Raw genomic sequence first — 26494 nt, 5'->3', positions numbered from 1 at the left:
CAAATTCTGGGAGTTTATTTTAAGTTGAATGTCAACATAGGTACAAGATAATGTATTTCAGGAGAGGGACAATCATCTTTATCATTTACCAGAAATAATGTAAATTGGTAAAGTTGTCCATAATTATTCATTTTCCTTAACACACAATAATCAACCCAATAAACAATAAAACAAATGGGACTTTGCACAAGCATCCCATGATGTTCAGAAAATTCACAGTGCCACCTACAGCTGGTGTTTTGTTATTACACCTTCAGTGACCTCAGTAAAACAATTTAGATCCCTCACTCAATACACAACAGAACTGCCACTGCATTCCTTGATGTTGTGCTGTTGTCTGTCATTAACTAATTATCATAATTACTTACACACTACAAGAAATCGTTGGTATTTTAAAAATACCTGACTTCCAAGCACAACACATTCTACTACTACTATGCACTGCTGTTTGAAGGCTTACGCAAACACAGGAGAAAAATCTGGATAGAAGAGCACGAAGGAAAGGTACCTTCGATGAGAAAGCCAGTGGAAAGCACGAGTCGTCCACGAAGAGCTCTCACCACGCCACGTGGATGCCGTCCGCCGCGCTAACCCTGCATGGCACTCCAGAAGTTTTCTCCTTCCCTCCAAGTAAGCCAGCAGCAATCACATTGCATTTGTTCAAGCGCGCGTTATCAGCAGGCAGCCAATTATAAAACTTCCCACAAGCAGCCGTTAGTACTTCCAGAGTTAAGTATTTCCTGACTCGGCCTGCAACCAGGAAATGCACAGCTTGCTCGGGACTCAGGAGCCAAAGTTGCAGTTTTCTTTAAAAAGAAACACAGCCATTTCGCAGAGAACTGTCCTTCTTGTGCTGTTTGAATGATCATGAGTGTCTAACACTGACTAATTAAGATTAACCCAGAGCGCATTGGTCTTCCTCATAGGGTTCAATGATACACAGAAGAACTTCAGTAAACATTTAAAAATGGATTCAAATATGAACACAAGAATAATCTTCCTATTTAAACAAGAAAGAATAGTGAGGTCCATTCTTTTATAATAATATGAAATATCTGACTTCTGATTAATCTTTGTTATAATAGTTTCAGTAGATAGAAAAATTTAAATAAGTGTGAAAAAATAAAAGTAGAAGAGAAACACGAAACTGAAAAAACTGCCTGATGAGAAGGAATAAGAATTCAGGACAACGTGGAAAAGAAATGGATCTGCTTTGGAAGTGACTTTGCCTCTGGGGAAGGTGAGAGTCCCTTTATAATCCTGCTTTGCTTAAGAAATGATTAACATTAGTTACAATCCTGCTTGGCTTAAGAAATGATTAACATTAGCTCATATACAATTCAGGAAACATGGGGGAAATGTTGAGAGTCTCCTGCCTTGATAAAGGTTGGCATTTTAAAAAATGACTGTTATTTCTTTAAGATTTATTTATTTAAAAGTCAGGGTTACAGAGAGCGGGAGAACTGCTATCTGCTGATTTACTCCCTAACTGACGGCAACAGCCAGGGGTGGGGCCAGGCCGAAGCCAGGAGCCAGCAGCTTCCTCTGGGACTCCCATGTGGGTGCAGGGGCCCAAGCACTTGGGCCATCTTCCACTGCTTTCCCAAGCACATGAGCAGAGAGCTGGATCAGAAGTGGAAGAGCCGGGACTCTAACCGGTGCCCATATGGGACGCCAGCACTGCAGCCCCTGTGTGGGCTCCCATGAGAGGTCCCCAGGTTATGTTGGAGACTGGATTGAGCCCCTGGATTTGGCCTGGTCCAGCCCTGGGTTGTTGTAGGTCTTTGGAGAATGAAGCAATAGATGAGAGATTGCTGATTCTCTTTCCCCTGTCTCCATGTGTGTGTGTTTCTCTCAAAGAAACAAAAATTTAAAATTATAGCACTATAAAGCTAAAGGTGGCCCAGGACTCTCCTAAGTGATCAGCAGTCCCTACTATCTGCTTTTACAGACGTGGAAACAAACTGTTCACTTCAAAAGTTAAACCAGCGAAGAGGAAAAGGATGAGATTACAAGGGACTAGACTATCGGAGGCCAAAGAAAGCAGAGCACAGTACCTCTGTGACTTAAACCAGAACCAGACAAGTAGCTTTGCTTTTGATCCTTGGGCTCTGAGCCAAGACAGTTTCCTCTCAGCCCAGGCTTTAGCTCTCAAATCTCCTCCGCCCTTTGCTCCAAACCCATTTCTGGTCCAGCTCTTCTCTAACTGTCGCTTCCCGGGCAGCCTCTGCATGAACACAAACACCAGAGAGAGAAACTCCTTAAAACTCTCGGGAGGATCTCCCTGCTCATTCCGTCTAGCTGATCATGCTGCCAGAATACATCTGTAGGGGACAGGACTTGCCTTTTCACTCTGTGACCACAACAAACTTCCAAAAGTGATCAGATATAAAAGCCACAGGAATCACAGAAAGAAACCTGGAGAATTGCAGGATTTAAGAGAATGGAATCTCCCCGGAGAAGTGGCTCAGTGCAGTGCTAGAGGGAAATGGAAAGGCAAAAAGACAGCGGATGCAGTGGGTGCTAAGAAGGTCAATGTGAAGGAGCAGGCAAAAGCAGGCACCTTCAAACTCCCTCTCAGAAGCAAAGCTGTGATTTGCTTTGCTTTGATTTTATTTGAAAGGCAACGAGACAGAGGGAGGCAGAGACATACAGAGAGAGAGATACTCCAGCCATTGGTTTACTCCCCAAATGCTTGCAAGAGCCAGGGTTGGGCCAGGCCAAAACCAGGAGACTGGAACTCCAACTGAGTGTTTCCCATGGGTGGCAGAGACTCAGGTACTTGAGCCATCTATCTGCTGCCTCCTAGGGTCTACAACAGTAGGAAGCTGTGTTTTGGAAGCAGAGGAAGCTGGGACTCAACCCAGGAATATCAATATGGGATGTGGGCAACCCAAGTGGTGCCTTAGCCACTGTGCCAAATGTCTGCCCCCTACAAATCACTATTTAACAAAGGCAGCAGCCTGTCACCTGGCATGTTAGAAGTATACATAGCATGCAGTTAGAGGGCCGGTGTAGAGCCTCACTCCCATCCTTCCTATTGTCTACAAAGATGTTCTCATACCCCTCTTGAGCTCAGTATTTTCATCTGCAAAATGGAAAATCACAATGCTTATTTCAAAAGTAGGCTAGGAAAGTAGAATAAAATGTGCAAATGTGCCTGACTCAGTGCTGGGACAGTGAAAGAACCTAACAGTGTTTAATTCATCTGAAAAAAGAATCCTGGCTGTGCTGTGTCAGGAGGTGAAAGAAGAGAGAAGTTATAGCTAAATAAAACTCCCTGCCATTGTGAAATTTAAGTGGGAGAGAGAAAAATAATTAACAAGACGAGAAAAATATAAGGGTAAAGTTTTAGACAGTGAAAGGTTCCAAGGATAAAAATAATTCAGAGAAGAGGGACATTTGTAGGGGGAAAGTTGCCATTTGGGAGAAAAAATTCCCTTGTGAGATAATATCTGAGAAAAACCGGAAGTCAACAAGGACATGAGCCCTGCAACTATCTGAGGGAGGACATTCCATGCAGACAGAACATCAGACCCAGTGGCCTTGAAGCACAAACTGGCCTGACATGTTCAGGGAACTGTGGGGAGACACTGGGGTTGGATGCAAGACAGCAGGAGATGCAGGGCCAGGCCAGCAGCAGGAACATGGGAGTTGGGTGTCAGACACAGCAGGCCTTGCAGGACCTTTGGATTATATTCTTGGGAAACAGGGAGCCACTGGGAGGGTGGGAGTGGACATGAGATAGGCTCTAAGTCATATTTTCAAAGGGTCCCTTTGGCTGCATTGTGGAGAATGGACAACTGCACCGAACAAGGTGAGCCCGCCTGTGGCTCATATGGAAATGATGGTAAGGAAGCTGGAGCCAGCTGCTGGATGTGGTTCTAATGTACAGACAACAGGATCTGTCGATGGAACTGAGGACGGGTGGCGGGGAGAAGAAGTCAGGATGACTTCACGGTGTAGGGCCAGAGGAATTAGAAAAATGATCTGCCAGCAAAGGAGGCTGAGACAGGAAGGTGGCTTGCAGATCAGGAGCTTGGGACACACTAATTGTGAGAAGCTTACCGACATCCAAAGGGAGGTGTGAGCAGGCAGCTGAATATATGTGTCTGGAGCTGTGGGGAGAGATGAAGGCTGAGATAGAAAATCGGAAGTTAGGCCAGCGCCGCGGCTCACTAGGCTAATCCTCCGCCTAGCGGCGCCGGCACACCGGGTTCTAGTCCCGGTCGGGGCGCCAGATTCTGTCCCAGTTGCCCCTCTTCCAGGCCAGCCCTCTGCTGTGGCCAGGGAGTGCAGTGGAGGATGGCCCAGGTGCTTGGGCCCTGCACCCCATGGGAGACCAGGAAAAGCACCTGGCTCCTGGCTCCTGCCATCGGATCAGCGCGGTGCGCCGGCCGCAGCGCGCCAGCCGCGGCGGCCATTGGAGGGTGAACTAACAGAATAGGAAGACCTTTCTCTCTGTCTCTCTCTCTCACTGTACACTCTGCCTGTCAAAAAAAAAAAAAAATCGGAAGTTATCAGCATATAGAAAACCATGAGATGAGATGAGTTCATCAACAGAGCAAATACAGATACAGAGACAGAGACAGAGAGAGCCAGGTGGAGGTAATTATCTTCAGAGTCCAAGCCCTGAGGCACTTAATGCCTATAGTTTGGATGGATGTAGAAAAAGGAAAATTCAGCAAGAGGCAGGAGGGAAGCCAGGGGAAGACAGTATCCTGAAACCAAGTAAGAAATGCTTCCAAGAAGAGGGGAGTAATCAATGTGAAGTCATTTGACGAAATGTTGTTGTTGGGGCTGAGACTGAAAATCTTATTGGAGCAGGTTCAAAGGAGAACTTCAGGAATAAAATCCAAAACAACACGAACTCTATTTGGGCAGGAGGAGCTGATGAAACCAGTCAAGATGTCTAAAATGATAGTTTCCAACAGACATTATCCTGTAGTGAATGGGAAAGTGATGATCCAAACAAAGAGGGAAGAATTGCTGGAGAAATGGACTGCAATAGGTGTTTGGGGGAGGGGTCACCATCTAGAGTTCTGCCCAAGGGAAGAGCTTTAACTGAACTAGAGAAACTTCATGTAGAAGGGAGAGTGACATACAAACCCAAGGTGCAGGCAGATGTGTTGGAAGGAGTTTGTAGTTTGTAGAATTTTCCTCCGTAAAACAGGAAGCTTGCGAAGACAAGGATGGGGAAGAAGACCTAAGAGTGTTGAATATTCAGCATTAAACTTAGTTCAAGGCTGACTGTTGGATAACTGTCAGGTCACATCATCTTTAGAACCCTCAGGATACCCTACTGTGCCTCCATGACCCCAAAATGGGACCCCCAGATGGAAGCATTTGTATGTGAACCTAAGATTCAACCAGAGATCCTAAGTAGCGTAGGTGAAACTCAGGAATTCACAGATTCAGAAGAGAGGATTTGCACCCTAAAATGAAACTATGTCAGCAAACTACTGCCTCTATCTAAGATGAGAGGGGGAGCTATCCTACACAAGCAATATTTAAGTATGGAATAAATTTTAGGGAAAGTGTGCATGTAGTTAGGCCAAAAATTAAAAAAAAACTATTTTATTCACAAAATAAGGATGGCACACCTTTATTATAAAGTATGTCACTTGTGAAAAATAATTCTTTATTTCTTTTCTTGTATATGGATATGTATACGCTCATTAACAAAAAGGTGAAATAAGCAAAAAAGTCATCAAAGCAAGAAGGCAAAACTTCTTGTAAACAAATAATCAAGAAGTTAATCTTCCACTTTCTAATTGTAAAAACAGAACAGGGACACCAAAGAACGCTCTCCCCTCTACCGCCCCACCCCAATGTGATTTATTGAATTTTGCTAGAACTACAAGACTCATAGTTTCCAATGCAGCGCATTCTTCTACCAAACATAAATCACTTTCAATGTGAGATCATACTACTCTTTATTCCACAGAATGCTTTCTGTTCCTCAAAGAAGTCTTATTATTTGATGTTCACTTAGTACAGTTCCGTATTCTTGTAGTTACTCCAGTAAACACTAGAGGGAGATTCCCCACATTGAGCAAAAACAAAAATTCAAAAATTTCTTAAAACACTGAAAAAATGTCAAGGTTCATAGAACATTATTACTATCACTCCCATTTTAAGTTTAAAAAAAATTGACAATTAGATAGTAAATTAACTGGAATTTTAACTTAGTAGGTAAGTTTGGCAATAAGACTAATGAGTTAATAAATTTAGACTGAAAAATTACATTGTAGCCAAGTCAAACTTGATGACATTTAATGTGCTAGATATTTTTAAACAAGAAATACTAAATGTAATAAGAGAAATGTGCTTTGTTCCTTTATCACAATATAATGAAAGTATAAAGTCAGCTAAACAAAATGAAAGTATAAAGTCAGCTAAACAAAATGCTAAAAACAGGACACTTACTAAGTAGTTTTTATTTATGAAATGTCTGAACTCATGAGAAGAGAAACTTTTGAGCCAAGCTCAGTTGTGAAATGAAACGGGCCTTGGGAAAAGAGGCAAAGCAGTTAGGGCTAAGCCCAGAGGGACCCGGACAGGGCCAGTTCTCCCTGAGATCAGGAGATAAAGCTGTAATATTATCAGGAAACAAAAACGCCACACATTTCTCAGAAACCTATTTCTGTCCTGGCCTGCCACATTACTTCAGATGTTTATACCACCACAACAGATTTTTCACATTGCAAATGAAAATAACACGACATTCCTGAACTTTTATTTAGACTTCAGTTACTTGTAAACATTATCATCAAGCACCGAGGGTGCCAAGTGTCTCCCCTCATCCAAGAAGAAAAACTCCTAACTGCATGCCACTCAAGGATTACACATTTGCCTCTCCAAAATTAGGCCAGCAGGGCACTAACAGGCAACCCAATGCCCAATCTCTGATCAGCACTTGTACTTTTCATGGGTAAAGGAAAAGCACTGGTCTCTACATAGAAACGATTCACAGTAGAACTCTGCACTGGCTCCAGCCCTCACAGTAGAATTAAACTCAATGGAACAACATGAGTCATAATGAAGCATTCCTGATACTGCTATGTGGAATGAAAAATTAATACTGTAACATCTTGCAGCAAGACTGCCTTGCTACCCCTCATTCCTTCTTTTTGGTTGGAATTATGCCGAGTGTCACCTAGAAACCACGATGATTTTCTGAGCTGATAATTAATTGGCTGTCAAAAAGTATTCTCCTTTCTTCATTAAATATCGAAACCCACTTCTGGTCCCCATCGTTTGTGTGATCCAGCAAAAGGACATCAAGGGGAAGTACTGAACAATTTAGGTGACACAGCAACACATCTTTGATTGCAGAAAACAATGAAAAGCTCAACACTTCAGGGTTCTAGAAAAAGATCATTTTCCTTCTATGCAGCTCACAAATGACTTGAATACGAATTTCTACAACCAATAAACCTCTGCCCTTGAAGTCACTGAAATACATCAGCATTGCCTAAAAGCCATATAGAGGAGTGCCTTGTGTCATGACCAGTCTTTCCCAGTCATACCAGGTCCTATTCACTCTTTGTGCACACACCCAGTAGGCAGAAATCGCCAAACTCAATCAACAGAACTCAATGCCATGACAGCATTACTTTCAACTAACTGCTCTTTTGTAATTTGTTAAAACTTCCAATAAACTTTGGTAACTCAGTACACTAAAGGCCCCCAACAATTCCCTAAAGAAGTTCTTATTTTAGAATTTTAAGTAGAATGTATGGCTCTGAAATGTTTTTCAGGACGTTACAGCTTCATTCTCTAATATCCAAACACTGCGTTATTCTATATTGAAAAGATCAGAGTAACGATTCAGCATCAAGATCAACGTGAGCAAAGTTAAAAGAGATTAAGGAAATCCGTTCAGTGGTTTCTATTAACTGGCCTGCAGGAGTGTGATAATGTGGCCAGAATTCCTCTTCATCAACATTCCCAAAGGATCCATCTGAGCTGTAGTCTGTCCAAATTTCACAACTTCGAAATCAGAAACCCATCAAAGCAAAAGTAGCAGCCCTTACTGTTTTTACACAGGGGCTGCTTTCAAGAAAGACCAAGATGATTGTAACTGTAAATAATTTAGGAGTGAATTATCAGCTGAAATAGATACTGGTTTGTTTTTTTTTTTTTTTCTAAATAGCACCCAGGTTTATCTAGAACAAACTGTTACAATGGACTCTGCCAATCCTTGCACACTCCCCCAGTCCAATTTTCTGACCCCTCACAAAGGAGGCACAACTACTGGCCCAGACTCTGGGGCCTGTGCTGTGGCGCAGTGGGTAAAGCCATTGTCTACAGCACTGGCATCCCATGTGGGAGCCAGTTCGAGTCCCAGCTACTCCACTTCCAATCCAGCTCTTTGCTAATGTGCCTGGGAAAGCAGCAGAAGATGGCCCAAGTCCTTGGGCCCCTGCACCCATGTGAGAGACCTGGAAGAAGCTCTTGGCTCCTGGCTTGGGATTGGCCCAGCTCTGGTCATTGTAGCCATTTGGAGAGTCAGTAAGTGGATGGAAGTCTCTCTCTCTCTCTTTCTCCTTTTCTCTCTGTAACTGTGACTTTTCAAGGATATAAATAAATCTTTTAAAAGAGGGGGGGAGGGTGGCACAGAGTCCAAGCTGACCTAGTAACAGGCACAGAGGTGGGCATGGGACCCAAACCAGGTTAACCTGAGTTGCTCCCAAATATCTTTCCAAGAGAAGATGAGATACAGCCATTTTCCACCTGGGGTCTGTCTGGTACCACAGGTAACCACAGACTTTTCCTGGACAAAGCCAGTCATGAAACTCAGAGGAAAAGTGAATTAGAACCACGATATGGAGAGAAAGGATCCTGCAGGGTTAGAGTCCCTGGTTATAGACATCCTTGGAGGTATACCTAATGAGCTCTTGTTCTCCAGTTCTGGGGGCTGCCTGTTTTATCTGGATGGTGGTTTTCACCCTTGCCTCTAGGAATCCTAACTATCTCTGTGAGAATATGCATTAAGAGGGTACTTCACATTATCTATAACCTGTTCAACCGGCCACTGAGAGGGGATGCACTCGCTATAACTGAAATCCAAAACAGCAACTGGTTATACAAAACAGAAGCTTATTGCTCTGCCACATTAAAAGTTCAGTTAGGGGTGACAGTTGTTTGTGTATTCCACCATGCCGCTAAATATCGAAGACTCACGTGGTTTCTCTTGTGTTTCTCTACCCTGGGGACCCTTGACGCAATGGTCCAAAACATGAAGAAGGAATGAATAAGTGCAAAAGAGAATAAGAGGTATTATCTCTCCCCCAACACACACTGGAGAGCCTCTTTCTTAAGGAAGCTGCCACACAACAAATCTATTTACACCCCACTGGCCTGAACTAGAGAAACTCCAGCAACAAGAGAAGCTTAGAAATGTAGTCCCGATGCCAGATGGCCATGCACCTACTTTAAAATTCTATTACTGACAAAGGAAGGACAGGCTTCAGGGACAACTTCTACTGGTGTCATAATTATCGACGACATCTTAGAGAAAGGCTATCAATCAGAACTCTTCAGCAAAGAAAAGCTGGAAACAGATGTAAGTCGTAGTACTTAAATCATGTAATGATTCCAAAAAGTAAGGACTCAAGTTGAAGCTTGCAGAAATATGTTGTTAATAAAGACTACACTAGGGTGTTTCGAAACTTTTCCTCAAAGAAAGTCATGAGACTGTTTCTTGCTACCCAAGGAAAACAAGATACCTCTCATAGTAATACCAGTAAAGCTACATCTATAGCTGTTACCGAAATTTGTAAATATTTTTTCCAAGTAGAACCATGTTCATCTAACGATCTTTAAGTAAGCTATCATGCTTCCATAGAGACTGCAATAGGGCAACACCCCATGAACAACCATCTAAAAGTTATTTCAACCCATGTATTATTCAGGTGCATTCTGAAGGCACTGAAAATAGTAATTATAATTAACATATTTCTTAATTATGTTCAGCTTGGGAAATACAGAATGCCAATCATTCCAACAGGTCAAATACAGGAAACAGCATTATGTTGTTTTTTTTTTTTTTTAAGCGATTTATTTATTTGAAAGGCAAAGTGGCAGAGAGAGAGAGAGAGAGAGAGCAAGCAAGTGATCTTCCATCTGCTGGTTTATTCCCCAAATGACCACAACAGCTGGGGCTGGACCAGACCAAAGCTAGGAGCCAGGAACTCCATCCATGTCTCCAATGTTGCCAGGAGCATTAGCAGGGAGCTGAACAGTGAGGGCTCATAACAGCACTCTGATCTGGGATGCTGGTGTTCTAGATGGTGGCCTAACCCACTGCACCACAACACCGGCTACACAGCATCATGTTTTTAACCAGTATTTATCCCGTCACAAAGGACTTACTGAGCAGCTGAGGTCTATAACTAAACTATCTAACTGGGCCAGCAATGTGGCGTAGTGAGTAAAGCCGCCACCTGCAGTGATGGCATCCGTATGGGCGCCAGTTTGAGTCCCACCTACTCCACTTCCAATCTAGCTCTCTGCTATGATCTGGGAAAGCAGTAGAAGATGGCCCAAGTCCTTGGGCCCCTGAACCCACATGGTAGACCTGGAGGAAGCTCCTGGCTCCTGGCTTCGCAAGAGCACAACTCCAGCCATTGTGGCGAATTGGGGAGTGAACCAGTGGATGGAAGACCTCTCTCTCTTTCTCTCTCTGCCTCTCCTTCTCTGTGTAACTCTGACTTTCAAAATAAATAAATAAATCTTTAAAAAATAAACTATTCTGAAGTATCTATGATATATGCTTCTGTCTTCAAAAATAGTAGAGATTACATGTCATACAATTTTCTGTGTCTGACTCAAAGTGTGAATATCATTCCTTCAGTGTAAAATAATAGGATCCTCTAGTTCCTATACAGCTGCTAAATAAATACCAAAAATTGTGTAGTACAGTGAAGAACTGTAAGCCCCAAGCAGTGAAGTAGCTAAGTGTCAAACACACCTCACAGTGGGGCCAGCACTGTGAATAGAGCATAAAGCCACCTATGGTGCCAGGATGAGCATGGGTTTGAGTCCAGGCTGTTCCACTTCCAATCCAGCTCTCTGCTATGGCCTGGGGAAGCAGTGGAGGGTGGCCCAAGTGCTTGGGCCCCTGCACTTACATGGGAGACCTGGAAGAAGTTCCTGGCCCCTGCCTTGGGAGCAGCCCCGCTCCCACCACTGTGGCCATTTGGGGAGTAAAGCAATGGATGGAAGATCTCTGTCTCGGCCTCTCTCTCTCTCTCTCTTTCTCTGTAACTCCTGCCTTTCAAATAAAATAAACAAATCTTGAAAAAAAAGGTCTCCAAAAAGTACACTGTTTAAAAAGTGCTGGAGTCCTACAAGAATATCAATTGTGGTCATCTGTCTACGTTTGTAGACTTTGTTCTCGAAAGCTATGGAAAAGAGCTATCTGACTTACAAATGACCTCCTGATTCATTCATCAATACCTGTTTGTTCCCAGAAGAAAATGTCTCAGCAATTCAATTTTATCCAAGTTTCAAAATGGCCCTCAAAGCCAATGGGAACAAAAAGGTCCAATAAGAACAAATGGCTAGGGGCTGGCACTGTGGTACAGCCTGCAGTGCCATCATCCCATATGGACACCAGTTCAAGTCCCAGCTGCTCTACTTCCAATCCAGCTCTCTGCTATAGCCTGGGAAAGCAGTAGAAGATGGCCCATGTCCTTGGGTCCCTGCACCCACATGGGAGACCCGGAAGAAGCTCCTAGCTTCGGATCAGCTCAGCTCTGGCCACTGCAGTCATTTGGGGAGTGAACCAGCAGCTGGGAGATCTCTCTCTCTCTCTCTCTCTCTCTCTCTGCCTCTGCCTCTCTGAGTCACTCTGTCTTTCAAATAAATAAAATAAATCCTTTTAGAAAATGGCTCAGTTGCAACATTACATGATGTAAATAACACTGTACTGTCCCATAGATCTACAACTGTGTCCTAAAACACAAATGAGCACAAAGACAATCCCTGACTCTCCTATCTAAGTATGATTTTGCTGATCAACTAAGACCAGTCAGAACTTGTAAAAATTTGAATTGCAAAGACATTTTAATGCTAATCTATTTTTTAAAATTCTTATGCACTATTTTATTTATTTAAAATGCATAGAGACAGAGAAGAGAGACAGAAGGAGAGAAAGTTCCTATCTACTTGTTTACTCCCCCAAAGTTCTACAACAACAGGGTCTGGGCCAAACCAAAGCCAGGAACCTGGAACTTAATTCAAAGCTCCCAAGTGAGTGATAGGGACCCAACTATTTGAGCCATCACCACTGCCTCCAAGGGGATGCATGAGCAGAAAGCTGAACTAGGAAGACAGACAGGACTCAAACACAGGTGCTCTGATTTGGAATGCAGGCATCCTAAGCAATATCTTAACTCAGTTGGCTTCTCCACTGATACTCTATTTTATACCATACATACATACACACAACATACATACATATGAAATCACTTCAAAAAGTTCATGGAAAAATGGAATTAAAAGTAAGCTTTTATTTTGCCACCCAAAATTTTGAAATCCATGCAAAGTTTTTACATAATACACATTTTTTTTTTTTGTACAGGCAGAGTTAGTGAGAGAGAGAGAGAGACAGAGAGAAAGGTCTTCCTTCCATTGGTTCACCCCCCAAAATGGCCGCTATGGCCAGTGTGCTGCGTCGATCTGAAGCCAGGAGCCAGGTGCTTCCTCCTGGTCTCCCATGCAGGTGCAGGGCCCAAGCACTTGGGCCATCCTCCACTGCCCTCCCAGGCCACAGCAGAGAGCTGGATTGGAAGAGGAGCAATCAGGACAGAACCAGCGCCCCAACAGGGACTAGAACCCGGGGTGCCGGCGCCGTAGGCAGGGATTAGCCTAGTGAGCCATGGCGCCAGCCACATAATACACATTTTCCATGAACATTTTGAAGACCCCTGGTCTTTATACATGCTATATATGTGAACTAAACCAGGCCAAATAGAGTTCAATGGGGACTTCTATTGCTACAATGAATACATATGAGTATCATAAAGTCATATAATAATTCAGGGCAAAATATACCTCCAATTGCTAGAACCTATTTATTGCCTTAATTTTCCTTGGAAAAATATAAAATCTATGGTTTCAAAGCAATAAATTATCATTACTGTGATATATTGAAGAGCAGAACATTAATATTAAATGTATGTTCAATATAATAAACATCTTCATTGCCAAATGTTATCAAAATGTACAAGAGTGTATTCAGTTGTGTACCTATTCAAAGTCTGCCAAACCTACAAGGAATATAACAGCAGGATGATGTCTTTTGTATTCACCACTGAACATCCATGTTTGCCACAATGCCTAACAAGAGTTTAATACTCAATAAAATAGTTGATGATTGAACTGAATGCTTTAGAAATTCAACAACCTCTTATGTAATATGGAATCTCATATAGTCTATTTGACTTATGTTTATTATAAACACAGAACTGACTGAGATGTTGAGCAAAGATGTGTGATGGATAATTTATGTCTAGAAATCCTTGGAGACTAATAGCCTCATTTCAGAAAATGACTCATCAGCTTCAAAGAGTACTGTTTTCCACTCCTGGGTAATCCCAAAACTCCTAGTTTAGTTGATCCAACCAAACAAACACACATAGGTGTTTGATGTAATTAAGATATTCAATTAAATCTAAGGCTTAAGTATATCAGTTTTGTCCATCTAACTCCTCTATTAAAATGTAGACACTTTTTATTTCTTTTTTTTTAAAGATTTATTTTATTTACTTGAAAGACAGAGTTACAGAGAGAGGGAGAGGGAGAGGGAGAGGGAGAGAGAGAGAGAGGTCTTCCATCCACTGATTCACTCCCCAGATGGCTGCAACAGCCAGAGCTGTGCCGATCTGAAGCCAGGAGCCAGGAGCCAGGAGCTTCCTCTGGGTCTCCCAAGTGGGTGCAGGGGCCCAAGGACTTGGGCCATCTTCCATTGTTTTCCCAGGCCATAGCAGAGAGCTGGATGGGAAGAGTAGCAGCCAGGACCAGAACCGGCGCCCACATGGGATGCCAGTGCTTCAGGTCAGGGCTTTAACCTGCTGTGCCACAGCGCCAGCCCCTTCACTTTTTATTTCTAGATATCTGTCTCTAAAATGATAATGAGCTAGATAAGATTAAATGTTCAAAACTTTTTCAAGGGCTGTGACTCTGAACTTGTAAATAATCAACTCTCCATTTTCTTTACTCCAACTTCTCAGCTTTTATGCTCCTATACTTTAATTATATTCTTTATGAAGAAGGAAAAAAGCAAGTAAGCTCATGTGTTCTTATCTATATTTCTGTTTCCCTACACCGCTCCTACAGGAGTCCTGATAAAGCAGCCCCTAATGGAGACTCCCAATTTTCTGGTATTATGCCACTGGAAGAGTTTTCATCATCCAAATGAACAGAAGAGACTTTCTGTTCTAAAGAGATCCTTAACCTTTCCCCTTTCTTTTACTACTTAAAAAAAAAAAACTCTCAAGTACACCTTTGTGCAGTTACAATCGGAGCAAGAACTGTACAGTAAGACAGACCTGGATTCCAGTCACAGCTCAGCCACTTACTAGCTATGTGACTTTAGGCACATGTTTTGATGCTCTTAGCCCCAATACCATCATCTATAAAACAAAGATAATCTTTTCAGGATGGGGATCTCTTCAGCATTTTTGTGGCCAAGGCTTTCTCACCTCTTCCTACCTAGTATTAGCTCAGCTCTGGCCGTTGCAGCCATCTGAGAAGTGAACCAGCAGATGGAAGACCTCTCTCTCTCTCTCTCTCTGTCTCTCCCTCTCTCTGTCACTCTGTCTTTCAAATAAATAAAATAAATCTTAAAAAAAGTTTAGTTTCTGATTTGAGTTGTGCTGGATATATAAAATGCATAACAGATTTCAAGGAGTAGAACAAATGTAAAATATCTCAGTAATTTTATACTGATTATATGCTGAAATTATAAAATTCTGGACAGGCTTGAGTAAATAAAATATATTATTAAAGTTCTACATTTTTACTTGTTGAACATTATGGCTATCAGTACATTAAGCCCGTTATTATAAAGCAAACTGAAATTATGTTACTTCAAAAGTTAAAGGAAAAATAAAAAGAAAGGAAGAAGGAAACAGAAAGGGAGGGAAGAAGTATGATTATCTTCTAAGTTTATATCAAGAAATACATGAAATCTATTCTCCTTATATTAATTAAAAAACTTTAAAAGAAAAAAACAAATAAAATTAATTTCATTCATGTCTTTCTACTTCTTTTGATAGGGCTCCTAGAAAGTGTTAAATTGTGTATGTGTATCACACTGCATTTCAATTGGACAGGGTATATCTCTACACTCATAAAGGTCAAGTTATGTGAGATAAACTTTATTAAAAGCCTAATCTTAATTTTTAACCAGAAATGATCTCACCTCCATCCTACTAATAGAGTAGAAACTCAATAAACATTTGCTGAATAAATGAACTACTGAACCGTTTTGGTTCTGTCTTCATGCATGATACTTAATACAGTTTGACTTACACATAATTTACCTTCTCATGTTGTGTCTTCTACAAGATTCTAGATTACTCACATAGAACTCTTTTTTTTTTAAGATTTATTTATTTATTTGAAAGGAAGAGTTAGAGAGAGAGAGGGAAACACATAGAAAGAGGTCTTCCATATGCTGGTTCACTCCCCAAATGGCTGCAAGGACCAGGACTGAGCCAGGCTGAAGCCAGGAGCTAGGAGCTTCTTCTGGGTCTCTCACGTGGGTGCAGGGGCATACACTCCTTCTTGGCTCATTTGGAGATTTCCTGACCACACTGTCTGTCAGCTTCCTGAAACTATTCTTTCTCATCTACTGTTCTCCAGCCCTCAAACCGTTTCTAAACTTATCTCCGGTGAGCTGCACACTCCTGGACAGCCCCACACAGCACTGAATCAATGCTCTAGTTTCCCAAGACTTTGACTATAATTTGGGAACAGGAAAAGATGAAGAAAGAGCTTTTTAGAAAAAGATGCTACTGCAAAAAATACGAGCCCTCAACTTTATAAATTCAATGAGAACAACTTTCTTCACAGGCACTAGGTAAGTTTCTTAAACGAATATTTGATAGAGTACAGTGTAATATTTCAACATATGTATACAGCACAAACTGATCAAACTGGATAATTAGAAATGGTTTTTGTATGAAGAATCTACAAGCTTATGGGCTGATTCAAGAAAAAAAGGATTTGGAAAAGATTATTCTTTCAAAATCTCTGAGAAACAAGAAGCACTATTCAACTTTTAAAGCCTCCAATGATGTTTTGTTCAAAGAATTAGAGGAAAATCTTTAAGAAACTTCCATGCCTAAATATTTCTAAAAATTATAAATGATCTGTTAATACTGGACAAACACATACACAGTCTTTGAGCTTAGCCAACAGAATATGAAGAAGAGAAAAACACCACTAATGAATCTTCCATGTAAACTGCTCCTAAGCTATAAGAGCAGATGATAAGGCATCCTCAGAACCGCAGAGAACAAAGCCTCCACTGCTATCAGCTTCGGAGGCCTTTCTGCTCAGGACTCCCACCCCAGGGAAGCTTTTCTCCAAGCCCTTTTCAACTGGTGCCAAGCCCAGGGCCCTAGAGTACACACCCCGCTGAATCACTTACACACATGTGCTTGCCTCTCAGAGAGCCTACTGCACAGTATGTAGTCACCCAGTGGCACATGTCTCTCCCCTAGCACAAGGCCCAGCACATGGTTGACACTCAATATATATTTGCAAAACGAATGAACACATGAGTGTGCAAACAAAGAATCAAGGAGAAAGTGCTGCTCACCCTCTGAGATCATAATTCTAAACAAACAGTTCTCAACTGACCCAGGGTGTTTTCACTTAGGAAAACTGTATTAAACTAAGAATGTCCCCAGAAAAACAGATGACTGCTCTAAAAAGAGAAACTGAGAAACAGTCTGTGCATGACGACTGCTGATGAGAACACACTAACAGTTTGTACGTGAGTGTCTGGGCAAGTCAGCTCTTGATAAATAATATTTGCAATTGTCTCCCCCACGCACTCTCTAGAGAATAACAGTGATCATTCGCCAAGAGCTTGCCGTGTGCTACGTACCGCCTGAAAGCTTCATATTGTCTCCTTTCTTCCTCACTACCATCCTTTAAGGGGAACTCATTACTGTCTTCACGTTACTGATAAGAAGTGGTCTTACAGTCTGCATATTTACTTATCCCTATCACAAAATCACATTTACTCAACCAAGAAAGTAAATATGACATTTTCTAATCTTGGGAGAAGGATCAGATCAAAGACTGTGATCAGACCAGAAACTGGACATCAAACTCTGGGTTTTGATTGAGTGTAAGCTTATGATTAACTGTGTGCCCACCAAAAGTCCCCATATTCTGCTTTTTGGACCTGGGACAATGTACAGTATTTTATTAACATTATCAGCTTATTGCCACAGTATGAGGTTTATTCAAAAGATTAGTAAAGTTGATAGTGAAGTGCTGTGTTATTACATAACTGTATCAAGATTTACTGGGTCAGGGGCCGACACAGTAGGTTAATGCCCTGGCCTGAATAGCCAACATCCCATGTAGGCGCCGTTTCTAGTCCTGGCTGCTCCACTTCCGATCCAGCTCTCTGCAATGGCCTGGGATAGCAGTAGAAGATGGCCCAAGTCCTTGGGCCCCTGCAACCACGTGGGGGACCCAGAAGAAGCTCCTGGCTCCTGGCTTTGGATCGGAGTTGCTCTGGTCGTTGCGGCCATATGGGGAGTGAACCAACAGATGGAAGACCTCTCTCTGCCTCTCCTCTCTCTTGTTTGTGTGTGGTCATGCCATTTCTGATTACCACTGTTCCTCATTGCTATCCCCATCTGAACAAGCACTCCTGTGGTCTCCTGTTTTGAGCACTGGTTAGTCAATGATTGGTAAGATCCCCTGGCGGAAAACCTAAGACAGGCACAGTTGCATACTGAGACCATATGAAAACAGAGTCAACAATGGTATGGCCAAGAATATGTCTCCCGTTGCTCAAAAATAAACGAAATGGGGGAAATGTGGTGGAATGAGAAGGTGAGAAGGTCATGCCAAGATGGCCGCTGACAAATGTGTGATGGAATGAGAAGGTGAGAAGGTCATGCCAAGATGGCCGCTGACAAATGTGTGATGGAATGAGAAGGTGAGAAGGTCATGCTAAGATGGCTGCTGACAATAGAAACTGCCTGGCAACAGGCCGTGATTGGATGGCTTCGGAAACCACAAGACAATGGAGCCTGACTGACAACAGGCCGTGATTGGATGGTTTCAGGAAACCACATGACAACAGAGCCTGACAACAGGCTGTGATTGGATGGTTTCAGAAACTGCCTGGCAACAGAGCCTGACTAGAAACAGGCTGTGATTGGATGGCTTTGGAAACTGCCTGGCAACAGGCTGTGATTGGTTAGGGCATAGACCGCCCCTTGACTGGATTGGCTGCCTTGCCTATATAAGCAGCTGTAGCAACTGAAATAAATGAATCTGCAGGCTGCTTGCCTCAGGCCTGCTTTCACCCGACTCCTGGGGTCTGTGTGGTGACTGCGCCTCTTGCCCCCACCATGCTTCTCCTCTCAGAAACGAATCCACAGCAACAGTGAGAGAGAGAGACAGAGAGAAAGGTCTTCCTTTTCTGTTGGTTCACCCCCCAGATGGCCGCTATCGCCGGTGCGCTGCGCCAATCTGAAGCCAGGAGCCAGGTGCTTCATCCTGGTCTCCCATGCAGGTGCAGGGCCCAAGCACTTGGGCCATCCTCCACTACCTTCCCGTGCCACAGCAGAGAGCTGGACTGGAAGAGGAGCAACCGGGACAGAATCCGGCACCCCGACCGGGACTAGAACCCGGCGTGCTGGCACCGCAGGCAGAGGATTAGCCTAGTGAGCCGCGGTGCCAGCCTCCAATAGAGTTTTGTGACCACCTCTGTGGTTGAAAACATGGCCTAAGCATTTTTGCATGTCAAGAATTTAAATCTTCATCATTTTAAGATTGTCTGATTGATTGATTTGAAAAGCAGAGAGAGAGAGAGAGAGAGAGAGAGAGAGAGAGAGAGAGAGAAAGTGCTTCCACCTGTTGCTTCACTCCCCAGATGGCCACAGTATCCGATTCTGGGCCAGGTGGAAACCAGAAGCTTGGATTCCATCCTGGCCTGCCACATTCGTGGCAGGAGCGCAAGCATGTAAGCCATTTTCCCCTGCTTTCCCAGGCCCAAGCACGTGAGCCATTTTCCCATTTTCCTTTCTGGCAGGGAGCTAGATCATAAGCAAAGCAGCTGAAGAGCATTCCAATGGGGAGGCCTGCTTTGCAAGCAGTGGCTTAACCCACTGTGCCATAACTCTGGCCCCAGTACTTTCTAAAACAGCAATTCTATCTCTATAAAATTTTTCAGACTCCTAAGAGTTTTAATATGGGTGGATACATTATCAATATTTAACATTTTAGAAATCGTAAGCTGGGGCCAGTGCTGTGGCACAGTGGGTTAAGCCACAGTCTGCAGTGCCAGCATCCCCTATGGACGCTGTTCGAGTCCTAGCTGCTCTACTTCTGATCCAGCTTTCTGCTAATGTACCTGGAAAAGTAGCAGAAGATGGCCCAAGGACTTGGGCCCCTGCACTCACATGGGAAACCTGGATGAAGACCCTGGCTCCTGGCTTTGATCTCCCCAGCCCAGGCCTCTGCACCCATCTAGGGAGTGAAACAGCAGATGGAAGAAAAATATCTCTCTCTCTCACTCTTCCTCTCTCTCTCTCTCTCTCACTGACTTGCAAATAAATAAATCTTGAAAAAAAAAATCAGGGCTGGCGCTGTGGCATAGTAGGCTAAGCATCCACCTGCAATGCCAGCATCCCACATGGGCACCAGTTCTTATCTTGGCTGCTCCTCTTCCAATCCAGCTCTCTGCTATGGCCTGGCAAAGCAGTGGAAGACGGCTCAAGTGGTTGGGCCCCAGCACCCACATGAGAGAACCAGAAGAAGCTCCTGGCTTGTGGCTTCAGATCGGCTCAGATCCTGCCATTGTAGCCATTTGGGGAGTGAACCAGAAGATAGAAGACCTTTCTCTCTGTCTCTCTCTCTCTGACTGTAACTCTGCCTCTCAAATAAATAAATAAAATCTTTAAAAAAAATCATAAGTGAGAAATTTAAAACCAGACTATTCATTTAAAACATATTTTATAACATATTTTTATAAAGATAAGTTCATTTTTCAAAATAAGAAATGTTCCGAGAAGCCTGCTAGTGTTTTACATTTCTGTAAATCTCTCACTGAAAGGCTGCTGATTCTCTTGTCTGTGTCTGCATTCAATCTGCCGTGATATGAAGCAAACCCAACCTCTCCCAAGCAGAGATAAGTGGAAAAGGGGAGTTTTTCAAACACTTTTTCAGATAACAGTGAATATTATCTTTTGATACTATCCCAAACCCAACACGTGATGGTTTCTTAAACGTTTACGGCAAACTGGAATCTGGAATTACATCAGTGAACAACCATTTCTTTATCTGTATTTCAAGTGGATATTTTAACATTCAGTTCAATGTTAAAATTGAATGCATGACTCTCTAACTCATGTATTGATCTTTTGGAAACACTGGGTCATTGAGTTGCACAGATGTTGACATATTTTACTAAATAGTAGCATGATAACATACTTGTGAGCATCACCACCAATCTTATCAGTCTTAAGAATTGGCCTACTATGAAGCCCATAGTGACAAATTTAAGTTTTCCCAAAATGCTGAATCCTTTACATTGTTTACTTTGAAATGGCAAAATCACTTTGTTCATTTTCAAGAAAATGTCTGCCAAACGCCAGAGACAGACTAACCATATTTTGTTATGAGTCATTCTTTCAAGTAAAAATGGTATTCCATGAAAAAGCAGCTCACTCAGTGGGAAACTTGTATCAGTTTTCTGGTGTTGCTCTAATAAAGTCCCACAAACTTCAGTTATTACCTCACAGTTCTGCAGGCCAGAAGTCCTCCAGAACGTCACCCGACTAGGATCCTGGTGTTAGACACCTGTCCTGACTGGCAAGTCTAGGGGAGGCCCTAAGTCCTTACAACCTGTGGGACTGAGATCTCTGGTTGTCCACTGAGGGCTGCTCCCAGCTTCTAGTTTTCATTCATGTTCAAAGCCAGCCACAGTGGGTCAAGTCCTTCTCACTGCATCTGTCTCGGCCATTTCTTCTCCTCTTAAGGACTCATGCCCTTCAGGATAATGCAGGCCAATCTCCCCATCTGAAGGTCCTTAACTTTAACCACACCTACAAGTGACATTTGATGTGTGACGTAAAATACAGACAGGTTCGTGGGAAGCAGGCATGGACATATTTAGGGGCCAGTACTCTGCCCACCACACAGTGCATAGCATTATACAAATGTTTTTCTTCTAGACACCATTATACTTGAGCATGCAGTTCCTATTTTGTCAAATATATGAAAAAGATGTGTTCTCAAGGGTCAAATGTTATTAAAAACATTTTAATAACATTAAATAACAGAATAATTTCTACAGAATCTTCAAGGGCATTCTTAAATAGATTTGGCTTTTTGCCCCTCAACTGCAACAGTGGAAAATGAAGATGACACTGATCACTAATAGAGTTTGGTGTCACTACACTCATTCACATTAAGATGCCCTTGGTTTCACCTGCCATTGCTGGTGCAACCGCAGTGCAAATGTCAACACAGTAAAAAATATACATAAGATCCTCATATTATGATGAAACCAGCTTTGACTGGCTCAGTCCCTAGAAGTATCTCAGGAAAGCCCAGAGTTCTGCAAATCACACTGGACAACTATGGTTCTAGTATTTTCCTCCATAGCCCCAGCAATAAAGTATTGTAACACTGATCTAAGTCATTCCCATTTCTTTCCAGTATATGCTAAACTTAGGACATACAGGTTAAAATCAGAATTAATGCCTTCCAAAATTGTTCAAACAGGATTAGATGGCAGCTCCCCAATTTACTGATAATATGGCCTTCTAAAAACTTATTAACTTATCTTCTTTATGCATAAAATGGTTTACTAATACCTACTTCAAATTATTGCTGTAAAGATTTTTTAGGTTAAGTGAAGAAGTATATAGGTTTGGTACATAATTAATGCCCACTAAATGGTAGCCATTGTTACTCACCATCTATTGTATGTTCAAATATTTTGACATGTGATTTTTAAAATTATTAGACTATTCTAGACACTTCTCAATCTGTCATTTTTTTAAAAAAATTATTTACTTGAAAGAGGTACAGAGAAAGAGAGAGTCTTCCATCCACTGGTTCAATCCCCAAATGGCCACAACTGTCAGGGCTGGGCCAGGCCAAAGCCAGGAGCCAGGAGCTTCATCTGTGTGGCAGGTGTACAAACACTTGGACCATCTTTTGCTGCTTTTCCTAGTTCATTAGCAGGGAGCTGGATTGGAAAAGGAACAGTCGAGACACAAACCGGTGCCCATGTGGGTGTTTTTCCCATTATGCCACAATGCTGGCACCTTAATCTGTTATACTAAAAACAGGCCAGGAGGCCAATGTTGTGGCATAGCAGGTTAAGCCGCCACATGTGACTTCAGTATCCCATGTTGGAGTTCAAGTCCCAGCTTCTCCATTTCCAATCCTGCTTTCTGTTGATGCACCTGGGAAGGCAGCAGCAGAAGACCCAAGTGCTTGAACCCCTGCTACCCATGTGGGATATCTGGATAGAGTTCCGGCTTGGCCCAGAACTGGCTATTGTGGTCATTCGGAGAGTAAACCAGTGGACAGAAGATCGATCTCTCTCTGTCACTCTATCTTTCAATAAATTAATGAAATGTATCTTAAACAAAAAAACAGGCCAGGACTATGGAATGTCTGTGACAGCTAGAACCATGTACTGTTTCCTGGAGTACTCGCTCTACAGACTGATTCTGCTTCTGTCAGTGAGCTACTCTGCAGCCAAGTGAACAACCTTGAGAGGACATTTGGAAAAAACACAAAAGCATCCATCATGCTAATTATGTTTCAGAGTAAAGTTAAATCACAACCACATCTCCTTCTGTGTGCTTTTAAAAACTTATGTTTTTGAAAGGTAGAGTGACAGAGAGAGAGGAGGCAGAGACAAAGAGATCTTCCATCCACTGGTTTAATCCTCCAAATTTCCGCAATGGTTGTGGTTGGACCAGGCTGAAGCACAAGGCAGGAACTCTGTTTGGATCTCCCACATGGGTGGCAGGGAGCCACGTACTTGTGCTGCCTCCCAGGGTGCACATCAGCAGGAAGCTGGATCAGAAGTGAAGCCAGGATTCAAACACACACTCCAATACGGGATGTGGGCATCCCAAGCAGGGTCTTTGCTGCACCACAGCACCTGCCTGCTCTTACGTGCTTTTTTTTTTTTTTTAATTTCAGAAGCTACTATTAAGGTTTTTTTTCTGTGTTCCTTTTTGTTTCTTCAAGAAAGCAATGTATGTAAAAACTTTTGTAGGAAAGTTTGGTTTTATCTCGTTATTATATTTCCAGAGTTGGTTTTGTTTTAATAATATGGATTATAAGAAACAGTTAAATGGACTAAACAGAATTAAAATATCATATTTAGACTAATTAAATCAACCCAATCTTAGGAAATCATAAATTCACACACAGGCATTATGACAATTCCAGACCCAAGAGAAACATCTATTGATTACATTATGGTGGTTTGCCACTGTGCATGAATTCTTGGCACCAAAACAATTGTGCTAGTCAGACCGAAGGGACAAGGACCAGGACACCATGTAGGCAGAATCAAAAGGCCTGAAAATTGTCAAGATAAGCACAAGGCCGGCGCCGTGGCTCAATAGGTTAATCCTCCGCCTTGCGGCGCCGGTACACCGGGTTCTAGTCCCGGTCGGGGCGCCAGATTCTGTCCCGGTTGCCCCTCTTCCAGACCAGCTGTCTGCTATGGCCAGGGAGTGCAGTGGAGGTTGGCCCAAGTACTTGGGCCCTGCACCCACATGGGAGACCAGGAAAAGCACCTGGCTCCTGGCTTCGGATCAGCACAATGCGCCGGCCGCGGCGGCCATTGGAGGGTGAACCAACAGAAAAGGAAGACCTTTCTCTCTGTCTCTCTCTCTCACTGTCCACTCTGCCTGTCAAAAATAAAAAAGATAAAGCACAAATTATTGTAGGAGATTATCAGGAAATCAAAAGTTTGGTCCTGAGAAGTCTCAGGAAGGAATCCCAAAGACAGATGATCAACTCAAAATCTTAACACGAATAGGTCAAAATAGAGACAGTAGGGACAGTCAAGTCTCACTGGTCAAAAGGTCCACTACCCGGGAGGTTAGGTACCTATCAAGGTCCAGAGTGATCAGGATGTGGAAAGAGATGAGGCAGGGCTTTTGCTCACTAAGCCGCACGCACCATGGCCACTGCTCTGAGAGGCTGCTGATTTCTGACCCCAGGAAGCTCCTTCACTGCCCCCTTCAGCAGTCTTCAATGGACGACATTCTTGTTTCCTCTCCACTTTATCTTCCCCGTCAGTTTACAGGTATGCTGCTTTTTCCCTCCCATGCTAAAATGATTATCCCGACTCCACTTCCCTCTGTAACCAGCAGACCAATTTTCTTCTCGCAGTCACGGTCAAGCCCTCTGACAAGTTACCTAGGCTCACTGTCTCAGGCAATGCTCACATCATCCTGCAAGGCAGCTGGAATGACTGCCACACTGCTAAAGCCGAGAGCTAATCCTTAGTCTCTACCATACTAGACCCACAGGGAGCATTTGACAGACAGGATCACTCCCTCCTTTTGAAATATTTTCTTCACGTGGCTCCCAGAGCACCACACAGGACTGATGCCTTTCCACCCCTCAGGACTCAGTGACCTACAGCTAAGTGACTGATCCTCTCTCTTTTCTGTGCACACTCACTCCCCTTGGTCATTATCCAGTCTCATGGTTTGGAAGACCCTACACTATCTGATTCCCTTGCACCTCTCCGACCTCATCTCCCACCCCTCCCCTCACTCACTCTGCCCCTGTGAAATGGCCTCCTTCCTGCTGCTCTGACAAAGCCATCAGCTTCCACCTCGGCTCCAGGAAAGTTCTGTCTCATCTCCTGCTGACGGTTCTCAACTGACTTTTCTCAGTGAGAACGCTGCTGGCCCCACTCCCTAAAACCAACTCTCTCTCACACTATCTTCATTCTTTACTATCCTCTCACCTTCTCTCTCTCCTGCCCCCTCTATTTCCTGCAAATTTTTCAGCTAAGCATTTACCACCACTTAGCATATTATATGTTATGTTTCCAATGGCTGCTTTCCCACACTAAAATATAAGCCCTACGAAGCCAAAGACTTCCAACAAATACCTAACCAAAAAAGAAAATGAGCAAAAGATTATATTTTAAAATTCACACAAAATGCCCCCAAAATATTCATGCTTAAAAATCCAAGCAGTACATTTCAAACATCCTCCTCCTCACTTTATTTCCACTTCATCACCAACACTCATCCTGCAGCCACCCCCTCGGCTGATCATTTCTGTATGTCCATGCAATTCTCTAGTCACCTTGCTTGCAAGGCAATAGACAATTCTTTCGATTCACTCTCACTAGGCAAACCACCTCTCATAAATTCGCTCACAGGCTGCTTTCCACCTCAGTAGCTCGCTATCCCTGTACCTTCTGTGTCTTCCTCTAACCACTGAAGACATTTTATTCCCTTCTTTGGAGCAAATCCTTTGATCTTCTCTGAGCCCTGAATCCATCCTTGACTGAAACTCCACACCTACAATGTTCCCTCTACATTAAGACCTCCATTTATCTCGTTCCTGTGGGTGTTATCCCTTTTGTAATCTAAAAAGTCTTAAATTTACACACACACACACACACACACACATGCACACACACACAGCCTCTGTTTGCTCTTACTGCTGCACTTTTATTTTTCCTTCCTTTTGCTGCCACATTCTGTCTTCATGAAACATTCATTTACTAAACACTGCTAAAACCGTAATGTACTCACTTTTGACCCCTTTTCTGGAATGTCACCTTTAACCACTGTGGAGATTTGTTTGTGGCTTGTCCCCAAGGGTTTCTGTGTGGGATGCATGGTCCTCAGTGTGGTGATGTGAGAGGTGGTGGGCCCTTTAAGAGGTGGAACCCCAGGGGGAGTGCCTAGGTCATTGGGTTCACTGCTCTCAGAAGAGTTTAAAGTAGCTCTCATGGGATCTTGAGTTAGTTCTTTCCAGAACAAGTTGTTATAAAGGAATCTCTCCCTTCTCTCATGCTGCCTGCCTCGTGACATAATCTCTGGGTCCCACGCACTCTCTCGCCATTGTGATGCCAACTGCCAAGAGGTCCTCACCAGAGCTAAGCTGAGGCAGCACAGTGACCTTGAACTTTGACAACTGTGAGATAAATAAACTTCTTTCCTTTTATGATATTACCCAGCCTTAAGTATTTCATCATAGTAACAGAAAACCA

General features: G+C 43.0%; 1 protein-coding gene across 14 annotated transcripts in view; it reads right to left on the bottom strand.

Moving 5' to 3' along the window:
* Window positions 1-26494, bottom strand: part of TBC1D4 (TBC1 domain family member 4) — a 213178-nt gene that overhangs the window by 94102 nt on the left and 92582 nt on the right. For 2 of the 14 annotated variants that reach the window (XM_089303586.1, XM_089303588.1), the window contains exon 1: window positions 509-750. The exons of 11 other annotated variants lie outside the window; for them this stretch is intronic. The gene's annotated coding sequence lies outside the window, so the exon portion shown is untranslated. Of the gene's footprint in view, window positions 1-508; window positions 751-26494 lie in introns of those variants that run through there. One more of the 14 variants, XM_089303589.1, reaches the window with a different exon arrangement.

This window comes from Oryctolagus cuniculus, chromosome 9, assembly GCF_051225735.1.
Source record: "Oryctolagus cuniculus isolate XC-2025 breed Fujian yellow rabbit chromosome 9, ASM5122573v1, whole genome shotgun sequence".
Classification (NCBI taxonomy): Eukaryota; Metazoa; Chordata; class Mammalia; order Lagomorpha; family Leporidae; genus Oryctolagus; species Oryctolagus cuniculus.
The sequence above is the reverse complement of the archived record's forward strand: the minus strand, read 5'-3'. Positions and strand labels throughout refer to the sequence as shown.